The sequence below is a fragment of the Crocodylus porosus genome, unplaced genomic scaffold (assembly GCF_001723895.1).
Source record: "Crocodylus porosus isolate Cpor-Errol unplaced genomic scaffold, CroPor_comp1, whole genome shotgun sequence".
Classification (NCBI taxonomy): Eukaryota; Metazoa; Chordata; order Crocodylia; family Crocodylidae; genus Crocodylus; species Crocodylus porosus.
The window spans coordinates 36,268,599-36,281,197 of record NW_017728912.1 but is presented as its reverse complement, the minus strand read 5'-3'; the positions used below and the strand labels follow the sequence as shown (position 1 = coordinate 36,281,197).

At 44.3% G+C, this 12,599-nt stretch overlaps 1 protein-coding gene across 1 annotated transcript in view; it reads left to right on the top strand.

Moving 5' to 3' along the window:
- Nucleotides 1-6: 6 nt before the first annotated feature.
- ADAMTS3 (ADAM metallopeptidase with thrombospondin type 1 motif 3) overlaps nt 7-12,599 on the top strand; it is a 277,324-nt gene continuing 264,731 nt past the window's right edge. Inside the window, exons 1-3 of the mRNA XM_019533972.1 lie at nt 7-56; nt 865-895; nt 7,155-7,561. The gene's annotated coding sequence lies outside the window, so the exon portion shown is untranslated. The remainder of the gene's footprint in view (nt 57-864; nt 896-7,154; nt 7,562-12,599) is intronic.

The window sequence follows — 12,599 nt, the reverse complement described above, 5'->3', positions numbered from 1 at the left end:
CCCTGTGGCTCGGAGCAGCCGCCGCTCTGGTCGCGCTCGGGACTTCGGCGCAGCGAGTAAGTGCCCCCCCCACCCTTCCCGGGCTCCAGCGAGCAGCCCGCAGCCCTTGGCGCCGCCTGGGCTCGGCCACGTGCGGGCGGCGGGAGCCGGGACGTGGCGGGCGGCGCCTTCCGTCGCTGTCACCTGCCCCGGCCTGGCGGGGGGAACCGCCTCCCGCCCCCGCTTCTCCGGGCTCCCGGAGCCCCGGGACACGTGTCGCTGCGGAGCCGCTGCCAGGTTCCTCACGCGGCCTCCCCCTCTGGTGAGGTCCCGCCGGGCCTCGGCCGGGTCTGGGGCTGCAGGCGGTGGCAGCCTTTCGGGGGGGGGGCTCCCGCGTGGCACAGCCTGCCTGCGCGACCTGCCCACTTCTTTGCCTGAGCTATTCAAGCCCCGAGAAGCTGGCCGGGATAGCGGTTTCCCCTTGCTTTTCCTCTGGCATCGAGTGGGAGGTGAACTGTCAGCACACACTGCTGGCCATCCCCTGGCACCCCCGCCTCAGGAGTGGTAACTTGGATTAATTCGCGGGCCCTTTTTGGCACTGCCTCGCTACTTATAGAATGGGTCATTCACCATCCGGCTTTCCGAGCTGTGCTATTTATGTTAAACTTATTACGGAGTCTGTTGGTGGGAACAGCTGTTAATTCAGTGGAAGCAAACGCTGTCCCAAGAAACCACAAGGCAAGATTTAGAGACAGTGGCAGTACAGAGCAAGCACATCTTCCCCACCTTCTTGAAAGATGGTGGGATCCTATGTCTTGTAATAATCTGACTAATAACTTTGCTTGTGTGTGTGTGTGTGTGTGTTTGTGTTTTCCCCCTCTGCAGGTTGGTAAAGAAGGAACGAGGGTACAAACAGGTGAGCATCATTTTTATTATTGATGTTACTGAAAATGATAGCTCAGTTAGCTCAGGAAATCAGTCTGTTTAAACATTTTCTTTCAATGCATGTGCAGACTAACTTTCTCATCCCCCCCAAGCAGAGATGATCTGTCTTCCCCATCCTCCCCCACCCAGCAGTATGTGTAGAATTGCAGTCCTTTGCCTGCCTCCTCGTTACTGTCTCTCACACTGCACCAGACCTCTGCATCCCTTTTAAACAGGACAAACTGAGATTCAGAATTACAACATGCTGACCCTAGCCCTCCAGATGTCATGGCAAAGAAGCTCTGTGTTGGATTTGCTGATTTCTTTTTGGAGTAAGGGAAGAAATACCTATTGAATTTTGGCACAGCATATACACGTACGCTAGACAGTTTTAACATTGCGTGTGCGTATATATGGTCTAATGTTTTCTTCTCTTAGCTGGAGATCCATTATTACCAGCCTAACTAAAATTCCCCTGTGTGATCCAGTGATGGACACAAAACACATACACTTAGCTCAGTGACAAAGACACTGAGCTATTTATTCTCAAAATGTGACTTTCAGTAACCATAAGCTATAGAAGAATGCTGCTTTGAAACTGTACTGTTCATCCTGCAAGTAGGTTAGATGCATGATGTATAAGACAGCTAAAGAAAAGTTTACCTGTCAGAATCTACTGGTGTTGATTAAAACCTCCCCTCCCTTTTAGGATGGTTGAATCACTTCCTTTTTAAACTACTTCAGAAGGGGGTGCACTTCTTTTTAATGTCACAAGGTATATGCCCACTTACGCCATCACAGAAATTGAGTGCCCTTGTTCATGGGGTAGAATGTCTGCAAAATACGAGAGTGTGTGTTAGGTCTCCTGGGTTGTTGTGACTTAGGAATCAGCCTGGAGAATGCTCTCATCTGTTTCTTAGGATAAAGTGAACAATTGTCAAGCAGAAATCTTTTTGTTAGCTTGGATGTGTTGAAGCTCAACTTAGTGCAGTGTCTTTATCCATCATGCTCCCCAGTGTGTACAAGTAATGAAATGACAGCGCTGTTAACACTGCTGCTTGAAAGCTGCTTTGGTTTCTAACATGTGAACTAGCATTAGGCTGTCTTTGGGTAAAACAGTGTTGCTGAGGATTTGTAAAGGCTCTGTGTAGTTCAAGGAAGTGTAAGCGAGATTCTGTAAAGATAGATTCCTGTCTGACCACCTGGGAAGGGCATGTGTTTAGTTGCCTGTAACACTGTGCTAAGTTCACACTACCAGAAATAAGAGGAAAAAGGCAGTGAGGGGAAAGGCATGCTGGTTGCTTTGGTCTTGACTTTTTTTTTTTCCGCCTTCAAAAGTGCTGAACAACCACAGCCTCAGCTAATGTCAGACCTACAAGAGAGTTCTTTACTTTCCAGCTTTTTTTGCTTTTCATTCAGACTTTTCTCTTGGCCAAAGGCTGTCAGAAATGCAGCACCCTCTGGAGCCAGTGTGATAATTTGAATTAGTTGGGTGGGTCAAAGAAGAAATCAGAATTGCTTCCCAATTCTTGAAGGCTGTCAACCTGAACAAAGGTTGAGCTGGATCACTTGCTGGTTGGTGCATCATCACACTTCTCATTGTCAAGGGACACTTTGCTAAGGTAGCCCTACACTTGGTCCTTTTTGGCCATGTCTAGATGAGCGTGGTCGTGAGATGTATGCAGCACTGAAGACATGTCTGTGGCACCACATACTGCACATTCAGCTGTTCTCCACACTGCGAGGTAGTAGTGTGGGGGGGAGGGATTTAATCCTGGGACATCCTGGGGTCAGAAAAACCTGTACAAAAAAGTAAGTGGAGTGGCACACCGGGTACAGCACGTACCACCCAAAACCAGTGGTTGGCCAGAGCCACACTCCAACTAGCGCTGAGGCTCCAAGAGGTAGGATTGCCACTGCTGCAGTCCCAGGAGGTCCCCGGGACCCCGGGTAAAGTGGCTGGGGCCAGCCCAGTGCTGGTCCCAGCCTCTCCTACTCCACCAGGGGAATCTGTTGCATGCCAGAGGGTGCATGGCACAGGCATTCCCTGGGGACAAGTAGCAGGGGTGTGCTGCTGCTTCTTGTCCCTGTGGAAACAAATGTCCTTGCTTGAGTAGATGTGGCCTTTGAGATTTGCTGCAATCTATCACAGCGTATCACTACATTCATTTTAAGTGCTATGATAGCATAAGATTTTTTTGGTACTTATTCCTAGAATTTCCATTGGAAAATGCCTTGGCTTCTAGTGCCCCAGTTATAGCTTGCAAAATAGTATGCAGCAGTGTTCAGCACTGTGATTGTGCTTTAGCTTTACTATTTTATTACATAATGATCCAAGCTTTGTTACAGCTGTCCTTCAATTTATAATTTTAAAACATTTTATTCTAAAAGATGGATGTCCTCTGTAGGTATAGTGCTTTTACTAATAAAATGACTGGAAAAAACCCACCTTGATCAGTTCTGTTTAGGTAATGGATATCAGACAGTAGGTACAGTACTGGCAAAGAAAGCCACATCTTTATGATAAAAGTAATACTGACTTTTCCTGTAGGTTTTCACACCACCACTTTCGCATATTTTATAGTCGTGTTGTTATGAGGAAATCCAGAATTGTGTAGCTTAGTAGCAGTGTTGTAAAGTCATCCTGTGGACCAGATTCTGTGACCCTGACTTGCATTGAATAGACCTTATTTTTACAAGCAGTTGTACATTGTAGTGGGTTTCGTGCAGTAAGATGCAACATAGGTGGCAGAACTTTACAGCTTATGAGACAGTGCAGAATCAGATTGGAGGAAAGAAATCCTAGGTTAAGCAGGTGATTGTTTGTAATCATTACCAGAGGAAATAGTGATAGTTAAACCAAACGGGTACTGTAGCATTTAAGCACAACCATCCCAAAGCTTTCAAATCTGAGCACCCCAAGTGGTAGACCTAAATTTTGTCTTGATTTTTTTCCAGAGATGCTGAACTCCCATTGATTTCAGTAGGGTCCATGGGTTTTCAGCACTTCCAAAATTAGACACCTAAGAGCGAGCCTGTTCAGCTGCTTTGGCACTTTATTTTGGACACCTAGGTTTGAATATTTTGTCCAACATTTAAAACCAAACAAACAACCCCCTTGCCCTGAAAAACACTTCAGGAATCCCTCTTCAAAATACAGGAAGTACAGTACAGTTAAACCTAAATCATTGTTCAGTTCTAATAAGGTAAAGCCAGCAGGTGTGGCCCATATAGGGTAATGCTTCAGTTTTATTTGGATTTTTGGAGAAAACATGGATATGTCTTTCTTACACGTGCATCTTTTGCCTAATTATGTTTCTTGGAACACTTTGTAAAAGAATGTGATGTTCTTTCATAAATTATTCCTGTTGACTTAAATATTATGCAACTGTATTGGAAATTAAAGCCAGATGAGAATAATTTTAAATTGAAGCATTATCTTTGTCATATTCCTCCTTTTTTCTCATTATTAACATTGTTGAATTGACTAAACAGAACAGCTTTGAAACTGGAGAAGAGGAAAAAGAACACCTACAGCTGGAATAGCAATGCTTTACACAGTCTAGAGAAGTGATTCTAAACCTTTTTAGCACTGGGGAACCCCTTTGTAACTTCTTTGAATTGTGTGACATCTCAGTTGAGAACCACTGTCTTACTGTGTCAGGCCCTATAGTTTTAAGCAGTTCCCCTTCCTAAGCCTTACTTGCCCTGTTCTCTGTACAGAGGCAGTACCTTTGAAGTTAGAGGTATTTGTTATAAGAAACAGTAGGGCAGTATGGTTCTGTTGGTAAAAAGAATATAGAAAACATAGGATTGTGTAGGCCTATTATACAGCTATGAACTTTTTATCCTGAAATTTCAAATAGGCAACCTGAGTCCGAGCCAGTGTCAGTTAGGTATTTTATTGTCCCCAACCACGCTAATCAGTCAGTTGGGGGTAAAGTGTCTGCACTGAGAACCAAACTTCATGTAACAGGTTTCTTCTGTGGATAATTTTGCTTTTTTTTTTTTTTTTTTTAAATTAAATCAGTGGTTCTTGTTGGCCTGCTACTACCACAGGCAGGTGGAACTTCATGGTGCGCCTTCTTTAGACCCAGGTTGGGAAGCTGGTGGGGCAGAAGTGCCCAGTTTCTTTGCAGCCTTTCCCTGTCTGGCCCTATATGCTGTCGTGCCTGCCTCTGTTTCTGGGAGACACTATGTGGGGGCAAGTGCAGAAGGGCTGTGGCAAGAGTGTAGGCTCTTGTTTGAGCCACTTCCCAAATCTGGCTCTGCAGGAGGTGTGCAGTACCCACAAAATAGTCTTGCATCACCCTGGTTGAGAACCCCTAGTGTATAGAGAGTGCAGAAAAAGACAATGGATGTAAAGGGAGGAGTTTGGATGTCTTGGTATTTAGGTGTTTCACACTTTTTAATTTTGAATGCCTTACTTTCCCAATTCATCATTTACAGACCTTGGAAAATGCTTTGCTGACATCAAAAACTTTGAAATGCTTCTTCCTAACCTTCATTCCCACTTTGTGGTCAGTATTGTGGATGTGGATGTTCTATTAAAGCAACTTGCTTGTCCTCCCAAGCAGGAATCTGGGAATATTATTAAAAGAACTATAACATTATTTCTTGGTTGTGCTGGAAATGTGGGATTTAGTCACCAAGCAAAGATATTGTGTAATTTGGACATCCTTCTTTCCTCTTGGTGAGATAAAAGTAGGAGAGCACCTGTGCTATGCTGATCTGTGAGAGAATTTTAAATTGAAATAGGCTTGAGATACAAAATTAACAGCTGCCATTTCAGTGGGTTTAGAAATGTGGGTCCACGTTGTAAGGTTTGATTTAGTTGTTTGTAGGTAGGGCTCAGCTGCTTCCAGATAACAGTTTCTTTGTGCCCAACTCTCTGCAGACAGGCCAGGCCAGGCCATTTGGGCAGTTGTGGATTGAAGTGTTATAGGTATTCCCTGCCCCCCTCCCCGGGAACATCTTTTGGGCCAAAGGCTGTTTTTTGCAATGGCAAAGAGCTGTGGTAATAGATCCTACCATATTTGTAAAATCCGAAGTGACCTGGATGTTCTGGCTTTACTGCTGTGGTAGTATCAGAGCAAGGTCCAGGATCTAGCCAAGCATCTGTAAAAGTGTCTTAAAGTACTTTCTCCACTTCTCTTTCTATTCTTGAGCATATTCTATCTTGTATTACAAGAGGAGGAACCAAAAGGGGCAAGTCCATGAATGAAAGGGATTTAGTAGATGTTTGCAGAGGAAGAATGAGTGCCCATGTGATCATTGAACCTCTTGATGTGGATTGGGACCATGTTAATATGGTCAGTCATTGCAGCAATATCTGCTGGAATGGGTCTAGCTGTAATGCAGTTTTGAGATTGCAGAATTTTGTAGTACAACATTTGGCACCCTTGAAAAGACTGAAGCAAGTACCAGCATAGAAGCAAGCAATTTGGTTTAGCATGCATGTGTGGAACAGTCTCATGATCTTTCCTAAATAAGGAATGAAATGGACATTCAGTCTTTTTCACAGGGGAATTCCTTGGTCTTTGAGGGCAATCTGAAACAGATAATTTTAGGGCTTTGTCTCTAATATGTAGTAAGTGTAAATCATATGCAGTACATTTGCATGTGTCTTATGCAGGCCCCTAGATTCTTTGTGTGTGTGTGTGTGTGTGTGTGTGTGTGTGTGTGAGGTTTAAGGCTCTTAGTTCATAATGGTCTCATATGTTCACTCAACGTTACAAATGTGGCTCTTTCCTCTTAGTTTTAAACATCCTTGCTACCATGAGGGCTCTAACTAGGTTTGCTTATGTCCGTTCTAACCAGATGGTAGATAGACTATGTTACTGCAACTTGCATGCTGACTGTTTAAAATATACACCTCTTTCTACTTTAACACATATTTTCTTTTGTTCTTGCCCCTTTACTGTGACTTCTTTATGCATTGATGGAGTGTGTATGGTTAAGCTCTAAAGGAAGCTTAAGTTATTGTATAAGAAGTGGGTTCTAACTTGTATTACTTCTGAATTCAGGCCTGAAACAGCATTACTCATGACGTTTTTGTTTGGCTTTCTGATGTGTACTGTGTAATGGTAATCAGGGTTGGGATGCAGCACAATCTAAGTCAGTAGCAGGCTGCCTTGCTAAATTTTCAGTGCTTATTGTTTGGCTGGCTTTCTGTTGTGTACCTGTCACCCATTCTTCAAGCCTGTTGTTCTCTTCATCCTCATTTTGGATTGCTTTGGGATTTTTAACAGATTTACCAAAACACAGAGCAAGACCGTATGGGCTAGCGATTCCAGTCAGCACCGATGCAGCTGGAAGCTATCTATCCAATGTTCTCTCTGCAAGCCATCAAAGACGATCAACCAGGGATGTATCCCAAATCCCAAAACAACTGTATTTTAATGTCACAGCTTTTGGAAGGGAATTTCATCTCCGGCTGAGACCTAATACCCACCTGGTGGCTCCCAAGGCAGTTGTGGAGTGGTATGAAGACTCTGTGGAAACTGGAAATGGCACTGATGCTGGTAACACAAATCAGAGTAGAACTGCTACAGAGGAGTTGTGGAAAAGAGAGCCTCTATGGACCAACTGTGCTTACATTGGAGACATTGCTGATATCCCTGGAGCTTCTGTTGCTATTAGCAACTGTGATGGACTGGTAAGATTTATCCCTGCCACATTTGTTTTTTAGCTTCTTGTCCATTTTCCAGATACCTTTTGGTTACTGTTAAATATCCAATAGTTATATTACTTGAATAGCTTCACTTCCAAATCCACTAGCAATGATGCCTGTGCACATTTATTTATATGGAGTTACTGGGCCTCCATCTAGAATAACTCATCAATTTTGCTGGACTAACACCTTATTAACACTGGTGTAAAAGATCTAAATTAAACCTGTTTTGATGTACCATGTTACAAATAGGGAAATGAGGGCTGATAGCTTAGAAAAGAGATGACTGAGAGGAAATGATAAAGTGCTATAAAATCATGAATTGTATGCAAAAAATGAATAGACAGATGTTATTCACTATGATGTAACTTCACTGGGTACCTGATAATGCTTAAAGCAAAAGGAAGTACTATTACATACAATGCAGACTTAGCTTTTGGAATGTATTGCTACAGGAAGCTATGAAGACCAGTTGTATAACTGGGTTCATAAAGGGATTATACAAACCTACTGAAGATGGGTCCATTGAGACTATATTATACAAAATAGTTAGGGATGTAACATTGGGCTCAGGACATTCCTAAACTTAAGCTTGCTGCTAACTGGGAAGGTATGACAAAGGATAGGTTATTCTACGTGTTGGCCTGTTTCTTGTACTCTTCCTCTAAAAAGCATCTGCTACCTGCTACTGTTGGAGACAGACTACTGGACCAGAAGAAGTGTTAGTCAGATCCAGTGCGACAGGTCTTGTGTTTTTTAAATTAAAAGCAATTTCTGTTTGAGCTTAACAATTTATATTTAAGTGTTCAGCTCAATATGATGTGTTTGTAAGGTGCAGCAAGGTAACATGCAGCTTTGTCCAAAATGTAGCAGGAGTTTAAATTCTGCAGATAATTTTCCTTAGGAACTAAGTCCCCATTTTTCCTTATCAGACTTTTTTTTTCCCTATCAAAAGACGTAAGGCTGGAATTGATGTACAGTAAAACCGTGTTATCCTGCACTTTATTAACTGGCATGCTGATTGACATGGCAAAAGTGAAACCGAAAGTCCCACTTCTGGTTTCACCAAGTCCCACTTTGGCTGACTTTGGACCATGGCCTGGGGCAAAACAGCCTGCGTGGGGGCTCCCCTCCCTGTCCCCCAGCACACTGATGCCAGGGAGGGGCAGGAGGGGCAGTGCCCTGAACAGGCAAAGACACCTGTTTGCGCTTCTTGGGTAATTGGCATATTTGGTTATTTGGTACCCCTCATTTGCCATAGGTGCTAGATAACAAAGCTTTTGCTGTATTACAGTATCTATAGGGGATATGCTGTCTGGAAACACTTCTATGCTACTTCTGTCTTCTAAACTTAGCTCTCTGGTATTTTTGGTATAGTTTCAGCAGGGCTGTCTTCAGCATTGACAAAGTGGACAGATCTTGTACAAAGAGAGTGGACATATAATAACTGCATGTGCAGTCTTGAATTCAGTGAGTATGGTAAAGCAAGCTAATAATACTTGTCTTGTATGATGGCATCTTCTACCTGAATAGTACATTATGATTACAAGATCCAGAAAGATTAATGAGGTGCTTAATATACTGTTGTTTGGGGAGAAATGGCATGAGCAGGTGGGATAAGAAATGCCCCTTATTTTAAATTAGCTTTTCCTCTTCCTGTCTGATTCTAGGCATGTGAATGATTTGATCTTGTTACTTACTATGTATTGTATAACTAAACTCACTCTGAAATGTAAGATGACCCTATGCTTCTGTGGTACATAATTTATTACAGGTAGAGCACTTGCTATGTGGATGGTTGAGTCCTCTATTTGAAACATTTACTGTTCTAAAGCTTAGATCAATGTACAGAAACTCTTTAAGTAGAGGATGTATTATTTTTCTAATGTCCCAGAAGATATATATTACTCATAAGAGGTTAGTAAAATTATGCTGTGTTTACATCTACTGTTTACACCAGGCTGTTGTGCTAACCGTGCTTTTGCGCTTGAAGTTGTGGATATAGCTGTCATGCACTGAATCCTCGTGTTTTGGAGCTGCATTTTTTTAAAATTAGTGAATGAAACATTCTTGTTAATTAAAATGCCACTTTAAGGAACTAAACTGGATTAGACCGAGTTAAATTTAAGGTGTGTGGCAGTGCAGACAGAGAGACATGCGGCTGACAAGCTGCCTGTGTTGGAAAGTATGCCATCCAAGTTTGCTGATGACACTAAGATGTGGAGTGAGGTGGACACACTTGAAGGGAGAGAGAGGCTGCAAATAGATTTAGACAGACTACAGAAGTAAGCAGATGAGAATAGGATGGGGTTCAACGTAGGCGAATGCAGGGTGCTGCACCTTGGGAGTAGGAATCCATAGCATGCATACAGGCTGGGGAATTCCCTTCTTGAAAGCACAGAGGTGGAAAGGGATCTTGGAGTCATTATGGACTCCAAGATGAACATGAGCTGCCAATGCCAGACTGCAGCCAGCAAGGCCAGCCATACCTTGTCATGCATTCAAAGGTGCATCTTAAGCCGGTCCAGAGAGGTGATCCTCCCACTCTAGCTGACACTGGTCAGGCTGCAGTTGGAGTACTGCATCCAGTACTGGGCGCCACATTTTGAGAGGGATGTGGCCAGTCTGGAGAAGGTTCAGAGAGCCACCCGCTTGGTGAGAGGGCAACAAGACAGGCCCGATGAAGAGAGACTGAGGGACCTGAACCTCTTCAGCCTCAGCAAGAAGAGGCTGGGGGGGGAGCTGGTGGCTGCTTACAAACTCATCAGGGGAGATCAACAGCAAATAGGTAGATCCCTTTTCTCCCCAGCACCACCTGGGGTGACAAGGAACAATGGTAATAAGCTGATGGAGAATAGGTTTAGGTTAGAGATCAGAAGGCAATATTTTACAGTTAGGATGGCCAAGATCTGGAACCAACTTCCCAGGGAAGTGGTCCTTGCCCCAACCTTGGGCAAATTCAAGAGGTCTTGTGAACCCAGCATTCATTCCTGCCTGTGGCAGGGGGTCAGGCTAGATGATCTGTTCAGGTCCCTCCTGACCCTAGCTGCTATGAAACTATGATTTGGAGTTCATAGATTGTAAGGCTGGAAGGGACCTTGGAAGATCATTGGAGCTAGCCCCCTGCACCAAGCAGGAATGATAACAGGTGACACCAGCAAGGTGACTGCCTAGTCTCTTCTTGAAGATTTCCAGGGTAGGTGATTGCACCACCTCTGGAGGGAGCTTATTCCACAGTCTGGACACCCTGACTATGAAGAAGTTTTTCCTAATGTTAAGCCTGAAACGGTCTTCCAGGAGTTTGTGGCCGTTACTCCTAGTTTTCCCCTCGGGTGCCCTGGCGAACAGTTGCTCACTGAGCCCTTGATGTACTTCCCTAATGTAGTGCTAAGCTGCTACCAGGTCCCCTGTTAGCCTCCTTTTCCTCAGGCTGAGCAGTCCCAGATCCTTTCCTCATATGGCTTGCCACATAAGACTCTGATCATATGGGTGGCTCTTCTTTGGACTCAAACTTGTCCATGTCCTTGTTAAAGTGTGGTGCCCAGAACTGGATGCAGTAACCTTTGCTTTGTAGAAGCAGAGGTTGGGAGGTACCAGAAGGTCCTAAATGGAAGAATAGGAGCTTTCTGGGTTTGTGGTACACTCCCACTGCTTTCTGCGATTCCTACGGGGGGGGGGGTGTTAGTCCGGGGGGGTTAGTCCCTTCTTGGGTGCTCTCCGTAGTTAGTGGATGGGCAGGAAGAAATGCTGTAGATCAGTGGTGTTCGTGGTTTCAGCTCTATGGGCCCAGATGAATGGCTTGGGGCCAGTCTGTGGGATGGATTATGCTCTACACTGCTCCCACAGCTAGGATTGGGCCCTGAGGCCCTGGGGCACTTCAGTCCAGCCATTGACTGGCTGGGTTTAAACTCAAGGGGCCCTGTGCCACTCTCATGTGTTGGGATTGGACATGCAAGACGCCATAGATCCAATCTGGTGCAAAGGGCCATAGCCTATAGGGCTCTTCATAGACCTGTTGGGAGCCCCATGGGCTGGATGACATGGCACTGGGGACAGGATTTCGCCCATGGGCTGGTGGTTGAGCACCCCTGCTGTAGATTACATTCTGTTTTAAGAGGGCCCTGGATAGCTGGTCCTATGTTGCTACTGCTTGATTGCCGTGATAATTTGGGTGTTACTCCCTTTTTGATGGGGTTCAATAAAACTGAGTCAACACCCCCCTGAGAGGCCTGGCTTAGAGGCTGACTCTGAAGGGCAACCCCAATTTGAAATGTGTTTCCCCATTTTATGTCTTATAGTAAGTAATGGTGTTGGCAGCCTGGACTCTGATTATTGTCTCTGATTTTTTCTTCTTCTTTACCCTGTGGGGAGCAAGGCAAGGTACTTTGCAGAGCTTCTTTTCTAGACTCATCCAGAACCACTTAAACAAGTAGCTCAGTGGGAATATGCCGTTTGTCCTGGTCGATAAATGAAAGGACAAATCCCTTCTCCGTTAGAGTGATTTAGAATTTAATGGGCCTGAAATTAAGCCCTAAATATAATATTCAGCCAAAGCTTGATTGATTGATTGATTTATTTATATTCTTTTAATTTTTTTTCCTGACCCCTGATAAGGAGGGTTTTTTGACTTCCTTATTTTTGAACTAGAAGGAATTTGTATTGAACACATTGCCACTTCAACCAAATCTACTCACAGTACTAAAAATTAAGTCTAACCTTGCAGGACAAGATAAATCTCTGTACCACCAGGTGTGTGTTGTGGCAATAACTTTTGCCTACCTCTTCACTTGTTGCCCATTTTGCTGTTCTGACAGGAAAACCTTGCCCTCCTTTCCACTTCACCTGGTTGGCTTAATGTACCACCTTGTAAAAGGGAAATCCCTGGACGGCATAGAACCAGCATAGTTCTTTTACTGCTTGCTACTTTAGCCCCCAGAGCAAGAAAACCACTGGTGGGGTGAAGAGAGATGTGGTTCGCTGTCCCCCTCCACCCTCCTGCTTCCCTTAGCTGTCTGAACAGCTA